This window comes from Odontesthes bonariensis, chromosome 10 (assembly GCF_027942865.1).
Source record: "Odontesthes bonariensis isolate fOdoBon6 chromosome 10, fOdoBon6.hap1, whole genome shotgun sequence".
Lineage (NCBI taxonomy): Eukaryota > Metazoa > Chordata > Actinopteri > Atheriniformes > Atherinopsidae > Odontesthes > Odontesthes bonariensis.
Window position 1 is genome coordinate 18,698,535 of NC_134515.1, and position 15,563 is coordinate 18,714,097.

Genomic DNA, 15,563 nt, shown 5'->3' on the forward strand with positions numbered 1-15,563 from the left:
GTAGTTTGTCACTGTGTTCTCCTGCTGTACCACCAATTATATTTTTTCCTGTTAGTCTAAATTTTTATTTAAGCTTCGGCAGTTATTTTTTCCTGAAATTTGCCTCAAATGGGAATTGCCACTTCCTTGACCCCCATTGCCTTCCAACAGCTTTCAAAACTTGCATTAATCGACTTTTGAGGTGGGATATTCACTTATTTAATGCATCCTATACTGAACTGTATACATAATGGCGTACACAATGCTTTGAAGAATAAATATGGAGATAAAACACAATTGCATTAAAGTTAATAGGGAAAAGTAATAAATTAAACAACCCCATGTTTAGCTGCTACAATAACTTCAACCTGCTGTCTATAAGAATAAAACCAAGGTCACAGAGAGTTAAAACTCGAAACACTGCTGCTTAACGTGAGCCTTGTGAGTCTCTGTTAGTTACCGTTAGGAAGAAGTCCGACTTGGAGACACTGTCTCTTGTAGATATGGTATCGTGTGTTTTACAGGAAGTTAGACCATGTGGTAAAATGACTCAACATTACTCCGCCTACGACTTTTTCTGTGGAAGTCAACCAAGCCCAGGACTCAGTTGTAGTTTCGGGGTATGCATTACACACTTATGCCCTGTTATGTTCTGTTTTACTTTGAAAACAGCGTCTTCAAGCCACATACCAAATATCACAACTTCTACGGTAAAACAAATAAAAAATAAAAAAATACTCGTTTTGAATCATCATACCGCCAGACAGCATACTGTGTTTATAAGGACTACACACAAGTCGTCTTTTGGTCATGTGTGGACTTGAACGTGAAAGACAGGAAATAAAGCGCGGCACCTCCATTTACTGGCACATTGTGCGTAACAGGGAAGTGGCCCTAACACATTTACTACGTCGTCAGAAGTTGTCAATGTCCCGTGCAAACCACCCAGTGACGGAAGCATTTTTTCTCCGGGGTTGAAACGACAGTAACTGACCAGCGTTGAGGAGACGACGTTAAGCGCAAAAGTATATGATGGAGACAGGAAATGTTCGGTAGGATGTTCGGGCTGAAGGCGAACTTATGAGACAGAAGAGGTGGAAGAAGCGACGGACCTCAGTGTTTTTCAATGTTTTGAAGCCTCTATTTCACTGCAGGTAAGAATAAATGTGGTTAGAAATGTCAAATTTAGGGGCCTGTGACTGATGAGGCCTCTCTCACTTATTAGGGTGAAGCGTAATGGATGCTGCCCTGCTTTCTGTCATGTATTGTTTAGAAAACATAACATTTGACTGTTGTAGGATTAATTTCGGTCTGTAACTATTACACGTTAAATTTGGCTTCTTTAGTTTCACTTTCGACACTTCACGCGAGGCTCCGCTAGTGCCTTTTAAAAAAAAATATATATTATTATGGATTACACGAAATGGGCAAGGCATTCCAATATAGTAAAGTCGAATATATGATATATAAAGCTACAGTACTGGCAGTTATCGCCCCTTTCGTGCGTTGTTCCCCTTTTAAAAGCAGTCTCGTTTTTTTTTCACTTTACTGTTCCGACGCTCTGAACAACCATGTGCAGTTTATATGGCATTTACTTTAAAATGAATGAAATAATCATTTTTATACACTTTATATGTAGCAGTATGGTAATCCCGGGTAAAAAAACAAAACAAAAAAAACTGTCGAATAGCAGAATTTGAGTTATGAAACTCGGGCTGTCATCTTATTCAAGACGACAGAAATCATTCTGGCCACTAGAGGCAGTGCCTGACAGTGCACGGACGTTTGTTTTCAAAGTAAAAACCAACCCACGCCTTAAAGAAATATGCAAGCACTTAAACATGTGGGAACATGGAGAAGACGCTCCTGGGAGGTTGATAACTCACCAGCAGCAGCTGTAGTGCAAAAATAATATCTCTTATTGAGCCGCCAAGACCCTGAGGAGTCCTAGTCCTCCCACAAGACCTGAAAGAGGAAGAAAGAAGTCTTTTGCTGATCGCAATAAATTAAATCACATCAATTAGTTTGATATTTGTGAATGATACCACTACTGAGGTTTGCAGTATACCTGCAGGAATGTATTGGTATTGGAAATAGGCAAAGAACTATGATGGCAATTCTACTCACAGGGGTATTTCTGTCTCATCGTTTCTCTCTTTTTCTAGCATAAATAATCAACAGTAGTTATAAGTTTTTGTGAATATTAATTAAAAAAACAAAAAAGTAGAAAAACAAGACATTGTACAGTTTTATTGCTGTGTGCAGGAATGACATGTACCATTCTCTGTTGAAGCAGAGCTGAAGGAATCTCTAACTGAACACATTTCAATCTTTGATCAGTATATTATTTAGAGGGTGTGCTGTGTTGTCCATTAGATTAGGCAGCTTTTAGCACCTCCTGGGATTCCCCGAGCAGTCCCAAGCACGGAGCCATCCTTCTTCATCAGTTTATTCCGTTTCTTTGAGTCACTGGCTGTTATACAGCCATCCAAACAAATGGCTGCAAACAGGTGGCACCAAATTATATCTAGCTACCTGTACAATGTTATTGCAGTATGTTTATTAATGTTTAATCTGTATAGCATCTAATGAATATTTGAATTAGATGCATAATCCCTCTACTGTCGGTTCTTGTAAGATTAATCCTTTTATAATCCAGCTATAATTAGGGCTTTGTTCCTTAAGCAGGGTAGAAAACAGTTCATTCGCAGGCTGTGCTCTAGACAAGACCGACACATCCGATCACTCAAATATTGGTGTTGGCGTATATGAAAACCGCCTTGTTTATTTGTTTCCTTTTTTTCTTTAAAACATTGTCTAATCTTCCATTGATTACAACCCAGATAGAAGACACATTTGGGCCCAATCAGGGCTACTTTCAGCAGCTACAGCTCAGTTATGGCACTGACAACTGCTGTGTGCCAGATATGGAACAAATGTTATAGGCTAACTTTGACATTGACACACACATCACAGCCGAACAGATGCGGGCTCAGAGTCAAGTGGTGTGTTCAGTGCAGGTTGAATGTGGAACACTTTTCTGTATGATTTGGTTGGGGTCTGTTTTAGACACTTTTTTTTTTGTTCTGCCTGATGAACACTTTCAACGATCTCAGCCAAAACATGGAGAAGTTTAGAATCCTATATCTGATAAGAGATGATTGAATGTTTAATTTCCCGGCGCAACTGTGTTTGTTTGGTCAGCAAACCGATGCCTTCGGTATGATAGTGAATTGCAGTAAGTTTAGTTTTGCTGTGCTGTGCTGTTGAGGCGAGAAAGGTTGCTAGGTAATTCAGCTGCTCCTTAGTAAGATTACTAGGCTTTGAATGTGTGTTTCTGAAGGGGGATAATTGGAACTTAACCTGTGAAATTCTCTGACATCATAGGTTTGTTATGTTTAGCCAACCCAATGACATAAGAACTAAACTATGCACTAAGAGAGAAATTAGTATCAATACTTTGTTTCTATTGCCATGCCAGAGGATTTTCCATTTCCATCACATAACAACCGTAGGACAGCCCTGCACTGATTTTTCAGAATGCCAGAGGGAAATTACCCGTTCTGGTTTTACTTCCCGTTATGCATTGACATTAACTTCTTATAGAGAAACATTGAGGGTATGTTATTTAATCATTTAGAGGTTTTCCCTCTTCATACAGTAATCTTCATTCAGAAATTTAGCCATAGTCTCCTCTCGTTTGAAAATGTTTAGCTCTGTATTTATTAATCAGCTGAAGCCTTCTGAGATCGAATTGGAAATACCGAATGAAGATGACTTGATTTCCCAATTTGCATAGGACCAGGAACCCAAGCATGTATTTGGTAAAGATCAACAATATGGAGCTGATCTTCAAGAAAACCGCTGCATGTGAACAAATAATATTGTCACTGTACCCAACTGCCTTGACTGTTTATGGTTTTAGCACTGTACATAAAAGAATAAATGGAGCAATACTGAATAATGTACAAGACACAAAGTAGAGATAATAATAGATTGTAAAGTTATTATGTAAAAAAACACTATGGCAAGACACTTTGAAATCTATATCTGCTTAATCCAACTCAGGGTCGTGGGGGGCTGTAGCTGGTCCATCACAAAGGCCACACAATAACAACAATCATGCACACACATTCTTAGGGACAATTTAGAATAACCAATTAACCCAACATGTGTGTTTTTGGATGGTGGGAGGAAGCTGGAGGACCTGGAGAGAGCCCCACGCATATATGCAAACTCCAAGCAGAAATGCCTAGCCGGGATTTGAACCAGTAACCTTCTTGCTGTAAGGTGACAGTGCTAACCACCACACCATTGCGCAGCCCTAAGTGTCAACACATTTGCTCAAAATTTGAAAGGATCTTTAGATATTTGAACATTACTTAGTTTTGATCGATAAAATCAAAGCTGTTTTTCTTGAAAATTATTTGACAAGTATTAGAGTGGATATCTTCAGCTACGACACGGAACAGTAAGAACAGATATCTGAAACCGATTGTTGTGTGGATTGATATCTATATGTATATCATGCATCAAGTATGTGTTTGTTTTTATAAAATTCCCCTTTAAAATGGCTTGCCATAGATACAACTTTTAAATTTCATGGAAAACTTGGTCTGTTTGAGTCTTGTGGTGAGATATTTTAACATCAAGGGATTCAGATTTTGCCACTTTTAAGCACTCGCATCTCCCATGTAAACAGATTCTTGAAGACTATTTGTTGTATATATTTACTTTGTTATTATTTACTTAATTATTATAGATGGATGTCCCATCATCTCCAATGACGGCCTGAATTGTGAAGTTTCCGATGTGCCAGGAAATTGATATCACTCGATATGCATTTGTTTGGCCAAACAGTGGAGAGGGAAGAAAGTTGAGAGGCTTATAAAGGCTCATTATTTGTCTGAGGCTGTTTGATGTGAGGATGTGTCTGTCTTTAATGTACGCCAGGGAGGTGCGTGTATATCCTGTTACTCATCCAGTATGAGAAAGAAGGTTTTGTTTTGTGTGTGGCTTACGTAATGGCTTATGTTGAGCACATAGTAAGACTCAGCGTCTTGTTTTATATAAACATCCATCCATCCATCCATCCATCCATCATCTGCCGCTTCTCCGGGGATTGCGGGGGCGGCAGCTTGAGCAGAGAAACCCAGGCGTCCCTGTCCCGGGGTCCCCCCTCCAGCTCTTCCGGGGGGACCCCGAGGCGTTCCCAGGCCAGCCGAGAGACTTGTTTATATTAACAAATAACAGAATATTGAGTCTCTCATTTGACAGGACATTTGATAATGTAAAAAATAGAAAAACAATCTTGTCTTTGCTATTTGGTTGGCAAATGTAGAATGTAGATACTATCACTTAGCGACCTGAAACCTATTTTTAGCAGTATGGCCCAAAAATCTTTTGGCTGAATTACGATACTCCGTAGGCCAAATATTCTTTGAAATATTCTGTTCTTTGAACAGTAATTTCTATCAACAGTTACTATCGTAACTGAATAGTCAAATAGTTATCGTTTTATTCTGCCTTTAACATCTGAATTTTCCTCTTGTTGTATGTGCTGTCATATATTGCACTTCAGTGTAGCTGAAATCCTGGTAAAGTTTTTTTTAAATTAAAATTTTCAATTTTTTTTGTTTCAATTGCCAGTCAGCACAGTGACTCTTGTCGGTGAAGATTTAGCGGACTCTTTTATCCAAAGTGACTTAATTGTGACGCTGAATGGCATTCGGCCTGTCAAGGAAAAAAGGAAAAAATCTGTGAATTCATACTTGCAGCTAATGGATATGTTCATGTTGTCATTAGTCATGCACACAATATGCAATTTCTATGTGTAATATAGCTGTGATTACAGTATGTTGTAAACTGTGTGTCTGACTTTCAGACCTCGTGGAACAAGAAGTGTGTCTGTGACCAATCAGTGGTTTGCATTGTTTTACATCACAGTATTTTATTGGCTTGGATGGCTTGGAACCTCAACTGAAATAGTTCCAAAAACACATTGTAGTGGAGAAACTTTGGCCCACTCTTCTTTACCAAGTTGCTTCAGTTCATTTCGGCTTGTAGGCATTTATCTATACACAGCTTCCGTAAAGTCCCAGCACAACAATTCATTTGGGTGGAAGTCTGGACTTCCCAGGTTGGAAACCTGGGCAGGACTCAGCGGGACAGTCCTAGAATGGTTCAGGTCCTACTTGGAGGAGCGGAGTTATTTTGTGACCATTGGAAGTAATCAATCTGATCGAGTGGCTATGACATGTGGAGTTCCTCAGGGGTCAGTTCTTGGACCCCTTCTGTTCACTCTATACATGCTGCCTCTGGGTCAAATTCTGAAGAACTCTAAAGTCAACTACCACAGCTATGCAGATGACACACAGATATATCTCGCACTGTCTCCAGATGACTGCAGTCCTATAGAGTCATTGGCCCTCATTTATCAAACTTGCGTAAGACGAAAAAAATGCGTAGGTCGTGTGTACGTTCTTTTCTGCGCAAAGGTTTGCATTTATCAAATCCATCGTGAGCGCAGGAAAGATTAAATCGCCACGACAGGTCTGAAGCAGTGGACGCACTTTTCCATTTTGACTTGCGGTGACTGCAATAGCAAACAGCAGCGTCACTAGTGCGTGCCTCATGAGTCGCAACAAATCCCTAGGTTAAAATTACAGACTTATCACTTCAAAGAAGGCCCATGTTTTATTTGACTTCAACATAAATATAAACATAAACGCAAATTAAATAAATAAAAAAATTAAACAAGGACAACTCCGTAATTGGAAGAGTGATGGCTCATTATTCAACCGCCTATTTAAGAGGTGATTCTAGTGGCGCGGTAATGGCGAAACGATGGCAGATCTGGCTTTGTTAGAGGACCTGAACGCGCGCATCAGGCGCGAGAGTGTTCCGGGACCGGCAGGATTTCTTTCGGGAAAATGATGAGTGGCTTATGAGCCGTACAGGAGAGGCGCTTTAACACTGCGCATAGTACGCTTGCCACTGTGGAGAGGTGTACAGGGCTCCTAAAGGGCAGGTGGATCTGTCTCTCGGCTGCGGGGGGAACCCTTCTATATACGCCCGATAAGGTATGCAATATTATTATTGCATGCGGAGTGCCATTTCCAGATGTACATCCAGAGGACCCCATACCCAGAGATCCCTACTACCAGCCTGCACAGCCAAGAGCGCTCAGGAGGAGAGAGGAACTTATTCAGCGATTCTGACTTTTGGTAAGAATTCTGTTATTCAAGGAAAAAAGACGTAGCTCCGATCAGGCCAGCCACCCTCTCCTCCAAGGCACTCAAATCCAAACCTGGATCGGAGCTCTCCCCCGTTTGTGACATGCTGCGTCGGAGAGCTGGAAATTTCATATCGGACCACTTCTTCCTGATCTTATTGGAGAAAAAGTAAAACATCGTTCAATTTTAGATTTCATTTAATCTGGAGTTTATCACATTTTATTGACCATCACAGTAGGGGAAAATACATAACTCGTCAGGTCTGCGATTTACATCGCCAACGCTGTTGACAGCTGTTGACAGCGTTTCTTTGCCGCCTTTCGTCTATCCATGTCGCAAATTCTAGAGGTGCGGCCTCTCAACCCCCTTTTGTAGAAGGCGTGGTTAGGATCATTACGATGGATTTCAGCCGCCGGATTTATCAACAGCCGCTCGGTCTTACGATGGGATTGGTGTGGTACGCATGTTCTGTAAATCTCACTTGAGCCTCTGCGTACGACGAGTTCTCCGCTCATATCTACGATGCTTTCTACGACGGCTTGATAAATGAGGGCCATTGTGCGACTGCTTAGAGCAAGTCAAAAAGTGGATGAACCAAAATTTCCTTCAGTTAAATCAAGAAAAAACTGAGGTCATTGTGTTTGGCAACAAAGAGAAGAGGTTTGCTGTCAGTAAACATCTTGAGTCACTGTCTCGAGAAACTAAAGACCAAGTCCGGAACCTCGGCGTGCTGATAGACTCAGACCTGACCTTCAACTATCATATCAAATCAGTCACCAAATCAGCCTTTTATCATCTTAAGAACATATCCAGAATTAAGGGTTTCATGTCCCAAACAGATCAGGAGAAGCTGATTCATGCTTTCATCTCCAGCAAACTTGACTACTGTAACGGTCTTCTGACTGGACTCCCCCAAAAGAGTCTCAAACAGCTGCAGCCCGAGTTTTAACCAGAACAAAGAGATCACATCACATCACCCCAGTTCTCAAGTCTTTACATTGGCTCCCGGTCAGATACAGAATAGAGTTTAAAGTTCTGCTACTCGTCTACAAATCACAGAATGGTTTAGGTCCAGAATACATGAATGACATGCTAGCAGAGTATAAACCCAGCAGAGCTCTGAGATCTGCTGACTCAGGTCAGATAGTGGAGCCCAGAGTTCAAACTAGACACGATGAAGCAGCTTTTAGCTGTTATGCTGCACACAACTGGAACAAACTACCAGCAGAACTGAAATCAGCCACAACTGTAAGCACTTTTAAATCCAGGTTAAAAACATTTCTCTTTCCTTGTGCTTATGGTTGAGTTTATATCTTTCTTTTCCCCCTCTTCTTTGATTGCTTTTAACTGTGTTTTTAATTTTTATTCTATTTTTTCTCTTTAAATTGCTGCTTTATGCTGTTCTTTTAAATGCCTTGTCTTTATGTAAAGCACATTGAGTTGCCTGTGGTATGAAATGCGCTATATAAATAAAGATGCCTTGCCTTGCCTTGCCTTAGACTCAACTGCTGGAATACTTCAATATTTTTCAGCCATTCTGTTGTAGATTTGCTGGTGTGTTAAGGATCTTTGTCCCGTTACATAAACTAATATTACCCAAGAGTTTGTGGTGGACTTTATTCAGTGTTAGCAGTCATAGTACAGACATGACACATGACATTCCCATGATGATAAACTGATGATTGATATATGGCTGTTGTTCTATGACAAGAGTTAGACATTCATTATTAAATTAACTACAACATATGGCTGCAACTAGAGCCACTTTTTAATATTTAGCCTTTGTTAAAGGGTTGTGTGACCAAGCAACTAATTTGGAAATTAAGAAAGTATAAACAGTGGCCGGAGGTGTGAGTGTGCTCAAACCCTGGTGACGAAATATTTCTTGCAGCTGAGGCCAGTCAACCCATTATGTGAAAAACAAAGCAGGCACTGTATTCCATTTATTTGTTCTTATTTATACTGAATTGCCGTGCCCATGGTTGTTTCAGAACTGATCCAGTCATAGCAAGAGTAAGGATCAGTTACAATTAAAAAAAAAAAAAATCATATAATTCTCTGCTGTATGTGGGCCTCATGAAATACGGTAATTTTATATTTCATTTTAGTGGATTATTAGTATTATAGTTCAGACTGAGGAGAGGTTTCATGGTGGCTTATTGACGTGCTACAATTTTAGTCTGATCGCTGAATATTAAAAAGTGGTTTTAGTTGTAATGCATAGAAAATTGCAATTTGCTTGACCAATTCGAATTTGGGCTTTTTTTTAAATCAAATCAAATCAAATTTATTTGTTTAGCACATTTCATGTACAAACAATTCAAAGTGCTTTACATAAAATAAAAGCATTGCAGCAGGGAGTGGACGAAGCATTAAAAATACATAAAAGAATATAAAGAGAAACAAATTAAATCATTTTGATTAATTTAAAAACAAGTAACAGTCTAGATAAGTTAAACAATACCGTGCAGATTTCATGCATAGACACATGAGAAAAGAAATGTTTTTAACCTGGATTTAAAAATGTCTACATTTGGTGAAAGTTTAATCTCCACTGGCAGTTTGTTCCACTTGTTTGCAGCATAACAGCTAAATGCTGCTTCTCCATGTTTAGTCTGGACTCTGGACTGGACCAGCTGACCTGAGTCCTTGGATCTAAGAGCTCTGCTAGGTTTATATTCTCTCAACATATCACAGATGTATTTTGGGCCTAAACTGTTCTGGGATTTGTAAACCATCAGCAGGCTTTTAAAGTCTATTCTGTGACTGACTGGAAGCCAGTGTAAAGATTTTAAAACTGGTGTGATGTGTTCAGATCTCTTAGTCCTGGTTAAAACTCTAGCAGCAGCGTTCTGGATGAGCTGCAGATGTTTAATGCTCTTTTTGGGAAGTCCAGTTAAAAGAGCATTACAGTAATCAAGTCTACTGGAGATGAATGCATGGATGAGTTTCTCCTGGTCTTTTTGGGAGAGGAAACCTTTAATTCTGTTGATGTTTCTGAGATGGTAAAAAGCTGCCTTGGTGACAGCTTTGATGTGGCTGCTGAAAGTCAGATCTGAGTCTATCAACACTCCGAGGTTACGAACTTGGTCAGTGATTGTAAGGTCCCGAGTCTCAAGATATTTACCAACGCTGACCCTCTTCTCTTTGCTACCAAACAGAATGATCTCAGTTTTGTCTTCATTTAGTTGTAGAAAATTCTCTCTCATCGAGGTGTTTACTTCCTCCAGACACTGACACAGTACGTCTGCTGGGCTGCAGTCGTCCGGTGACAGAGACACATAAAGTTGTGTATCGTCTGCATAACTGTGATAATTGATGTTAAAATTCTGCAATATCTGACCCAAAGGGAGCATATACAAGTTAAACAGAAGAGGTTCAAGAATTGACCCCTGGGGGACTCCACAAGTCATGGCCACTCGCTCAGATTCATAGCTGCCAATTGTAACAAAATAACTCCGGCCTTCTAAGTAGGACCTGAACCAGTTATGGACTGCTCCAGAAAGTCCAACCCAGTTTTCCAGCCTGTGCAACAGGATTCTGTGATCTACAGTATCAAACGCAGCGCTGAGGTCCAACAGAACCAGGACTGAAACATTACCAGAATCAGTATTCAACCTGATGTCGTTTAACACTTTGACCAGAGCTGTTTCAGTGCTGTGATGACGTCTGAAGCCTGATTGAAAGTTATCAAGACTTCCACTTTCATTCAGAAAGTCGTTGAGCTGGTTAAATACAACTTTCTCAATCTTAGATATAAAAGAGAGATTAGAGACAGGTGTATAGTTGTTCATCATAGAGGCGTCTAGAGTCCTCTTCTTTAGGAGTGGCTTAATGGCAGCTGTCTTTAGTGACTTGGGAAAAATGCCTGATGCCAGTGAGCTGTTAACTATTCGTAGGAGATCACTTTCTACTGAGGTAAAAACAGTTTTTAAAAAGTCGGATGGTATTATGTCCAGAGTACAAGTTGTTGATTTCAGATGCCGAACTGTTTTTCTCTGCTTTGACCTGCCTGACGGTTTTATTTAGTTTTTATTCTGATTTTCTCTCTGTAAACTATAATCAAGAACCTACAAAAATCATTTTCGTCATTTTTTTTTTTAGTTTAACATAAACAAGACATTTAAAAAAAAAAAAAAGAAACTTTTATGTCTTCAAAACTGCACTGGGTTGCAGGGCCTTCTTCAGTCCTCCAACTTCCTGAATGGAGGTTAAAATCTGAACAGAAAAGGAATTAAGATATATCCCTCTTTATTATTGTCAGGTAGGGGGTGGAGTGGTAGGACACGGATGCGGACTCAGAGATGTAAAAAAGCAAACTGGGTTTATTTCACAAAAACAGGGATTAACAAAAGGCGCGGCTGAGCCGGATAACAAAACAACCTAAACTGTGGAATAAATACTTGAGACAAAACTAAGAACTTGACATGAAATACTTAACTTGGCATGGCATGAGGGATATTGACGGGTAGGATCTATTATATATATTTCTCGATATATTTCTTACTAAAAAAGACCCTTGAACTTGAAATTAATCGCTGTAATTTGTACTTGTAGAAATTACAATTGATGTATTAGATCATTGAAACAAAATAATGGAGCAAAGTACCTTTTGGGTGTTGTCAACAAATGTAGCTATATACATGGTGTATTTACTGACCGAACGAAAGAATAAATGAATAAATAGATATATCGATAGATACAGAAAAAACCTGAAAAGTGTCCGATTCTTATAATTGGCCGATCATTTGGTTCATCCCTTGTAATGTCGTAGACATTCACTATTGTTAGCATCTCTTTATTACTGTGCTTATATGCTGTGTGCCTATGGTTGTGACAAAGTTTTTTTTAAACTTCAATATGACTTGTACCGTAAATGAAGTCATAAGAAAATGTCATTGAAGGAGATAAAGTTACCTTGATTGCAGAAGTTAGCGTGTCGTTGCTAGTGTTCTTTTTATGTCATATGCAACACATATTTTAAGTAATATATTCTTTAATATCTATTAATCCATAATAACCTACAAAATGCTATGTTTAAAAGACTGTAAAAGCTATAAAAGGAACGTATTAAGAGAAACGTTCTGGAAGAAATCTTTCAGTTTTGGTAACTGGGTGAAAAGTAAAGTGGAACATCGGGTGTGACTATTGACATTGTAGCTAATTTAATAATGAACTTTGCATTGTGGATGTTGGTCTATTTGTTGCATTTTAATTCCTTTTTCCCAGCTGAGACTCAGGAGGTGAAATGTTGGAGGAGTCGTAGGTGGAGGATATCCTGGCTTCTGCCGTCTTTGTTCTTCATCCTGTGATGAAACGATACGATAAAAAGGACTCTGATTGAGGCTTGTTGTGTGAATGGAAAAGTGCATTTGTTTCATAACGAGATAAATGTAGAGTAATTCAGTTTGATAGCACATTTAAAAACAACAGCTGTTGACCAGAGTGATTTACAGGCTTGGCCAGCGATTAAAAACGATAAAAAAAATTACAATTGGGCGGTATGACCAAAAATACATATCACGGTATTTTTTCACGGTTTCACGTTATATCACGGTATTTTTTTTTCATGCATAATTAGGTGTTCACTTACCTGACTCCCGCCCTCTGGTATTCGCATACCATCTGGGACAAGCCCACAACCGACATGATTTCAAATGGGGCTATTTTTTCTAAAACTCGTGCATGTGATTGGATGAAGAATCTGTCCGTCATCTTGACTGACACGCCACTTCAGCCACTCCCAATGACTCAACCCGTGACGTAGCTCAGAGCTTACCTGACTCCCGCCCTCTGGAGCATGAATGGGCGGCCATAACGCCGCCCATTCATCCAAAGTCCCACCCAGCGATTAATGATTGGCTCTGATTATTTTCTAATCGGACGAAACACATATGACTCCCAGGCTCCTCAGATGGTTGTGTGAGGAAAGGGAACGCCCCCGCGTGTAGTTGGTGAACGCAGCCAGATGACGTGAGTCAGGTTAGGTGTTCACAGCATTTTCTACAGATTGAGAACAGAATTACTGCAGTAGATTAACTTAGGATGGTCTATTTTACCGTCATAGAATAACGCCCCACAAAATGATGCTGTTTACAAAGAAGTGCTACTCATGATTCTAATGAAGTGAGGAATCGGAATGCAAACGCAATTCAGTGTTTCCCGCAGGAAATTGCTTAGTCAAGGTGGTGGTCGTTGGCCGGGGTGGTGTACTTGGAATGGGACGGGGGCTGTTAGAGCAATAATGAAGCTGTTTAAGAGCTGTAACACTTTTTTTATTTACATTATTAACTATTTACATTAACAACCAGTAGGTGTCGCAATTCAATGTTATCAATGCTGTCTTTTAATGTCTGAGCCTGGCAAAGCATTATTACTTCAGTTTATAAAAAAAAAAAAAAAAAAAAAATTATTTTTTTTTTTTTTTTTGCGAACGTTGGCAAGGCGGCAGTGCGAGTGTGCTAAGGCGGCCGCCTTGACTATAATGCGCTGCGGGAAACACTGCAATTGCACTCAAAATACAGAACTTTTACTGTGCAAATTTCAAACATCTTTTATGAAAATCAATACAAAAAAGTAGTGCAACTTGCAATAATTATATTTTTGCATCAATATGAGGTCGTAGGCAGTCCCTCTAGCAAACGCGTCTTGAAGTGACATTTGGCTCGACTTTTCTTTTGCTTTTCCCGTGTTACCTGCTGATGTGGCGGGTGCTGACCTTAACTTCATGCATTCTAGATATTCTAAGACCAGGGTTGGGGAGTAACGGATTACAAAATAAAAGTAACTGTAATCCGTTACAGTACAAGCAAAAACGATGTACTCAGATTACAGTTACATTCAGTGAGAGTGGGGGTTACTTAACAGGATTACAATTTGTGCGAGGTTATTGCAGTGACAGAAGTACAGAGCGGCAGGGTCGGACTGGGGAAAAAAATCGGCCCTGGCAATTTTCCCCGGGACCAGCCCCCCCTCAGTATTAATTAGTATCTCCAATCTAATTAAATAAAAATAAAAAAACGAGCACAGACCACTCATACAGTCAATGGCATGTACCCATAGAAAAAATACACACTCACACACACATCACACAACCTGACTATCGACTGACCATGATCAGTAACCTACACAAACCCAGACACATAATGGCTCGGCGGCCAGCAACCGGATAAACCAATGAAGTGAATCAATCCTGTGAAAGAATGAACACAAGTGAATGAAACCTGCACTCACCCATTATGAAGTTAACTCTGCCAGCCCCATAATCTTGCCCCTGCTCAGCCAACTCCTTGACGTCGGGTATGGTTGGTAACGTTACGGCGGCTAGCATTAGCAACGAGGCTGCTAGGCTTGCTAAATCGGTAAGCATTAAGCATCAATGCTACTGAAGAAAGCTAGTCTTTTTAGCTACGTTATATTATCATCTTTCTTCTCGGCTATAAGTTAACCTTTGTTTACGGCCACTGGCCCTAACCTGACGCGCTAGCTGTCAAATCACCGGAAGTTTTCACCGGAAGTACTGGCGCACACACACAAGCAAGGGTGTGCAAAGAAAAATAAAATGTGATGTAAAAGTCTTACTTTGCTTATTTATTACTAAAGTAGAGCACTTCATTGTCATTGCATATGTATTAATGAAATGCAGTTTGGCATCTTATCAAGTGTAACGCGTGCAGATTGTATAGCATGCAGTATTTAGAGATAAAATGCAGTTATTTACAGCTAGTGTAAGGAAAGATGGTTAATAGATATGTGCAGAATAGATCAATTACCTAGGGAAATGCATGTATGTGCAGAGAATGTATAATGTAGTTATGGCAGTACAATGAAAAGAAAAATAGCATGGTATAAATAAATGTGATAAATACAGATGGAATCATACATATAATATACAGATTATCCTATACCATAAATAGGTAAAAGTAATCCAAAAGTAATTAGTTACATTACTTTTTTTAAGTAATCCGAAAAGTTACACTACAATTACATTTTAAACAAGGTAACTTGTAACTGTAACGGATTACATTTTTAAAGTAACTTACCCAACACTGTCTAAGACATGCTTACGGATAAGGTGATGGAGCAAATTGCTCGTGTTGCCACCTCCAGCGACAACTGTAGCCCGACAACACTTGCATAAAATGGTTGTTTGGTCGACGTCGGATTTTTTGAAACCAAAAAACTTCCAAACTACAGACACTGCTCCTTTTTTTGGCACAAGTTCTTCTGTGTCAGCATGTTCTACTAGTTCTGCAGCTTCGATTTCGGAACTTTCCATGTCTATCCTATCCACCTTCAACTTCGCGTAACGCAAGTGCTTATTACCACCTCGCACCCATAGACAGTAAA

At 39.7% G+C, this 15,563-nt stretch overlaps 1 protein-coding gene across 1 annotated transcript in view; it reads left to right on the top strand.

The window, feature by feature from the left end:
- The first annotated feature begins 822 nt into the window (after positions 1-822).
- The window catches only part of stat6 (signal transducer and activator of transcription 6, interleukin-4 induced), a 31,867-nt gene continuing 17,126 nt past the window's right edge, over positions 823-15,563 (top strand). Inside the window, exon 1 of the mRNA XM_075476673.1 lies at positions 823-1,133. The gene's annotated coding sequence lies outside the window, so the exon portion shown is untranslated. The remainder of the gene's footprint in view (positions 1,134-15,563) is intronic.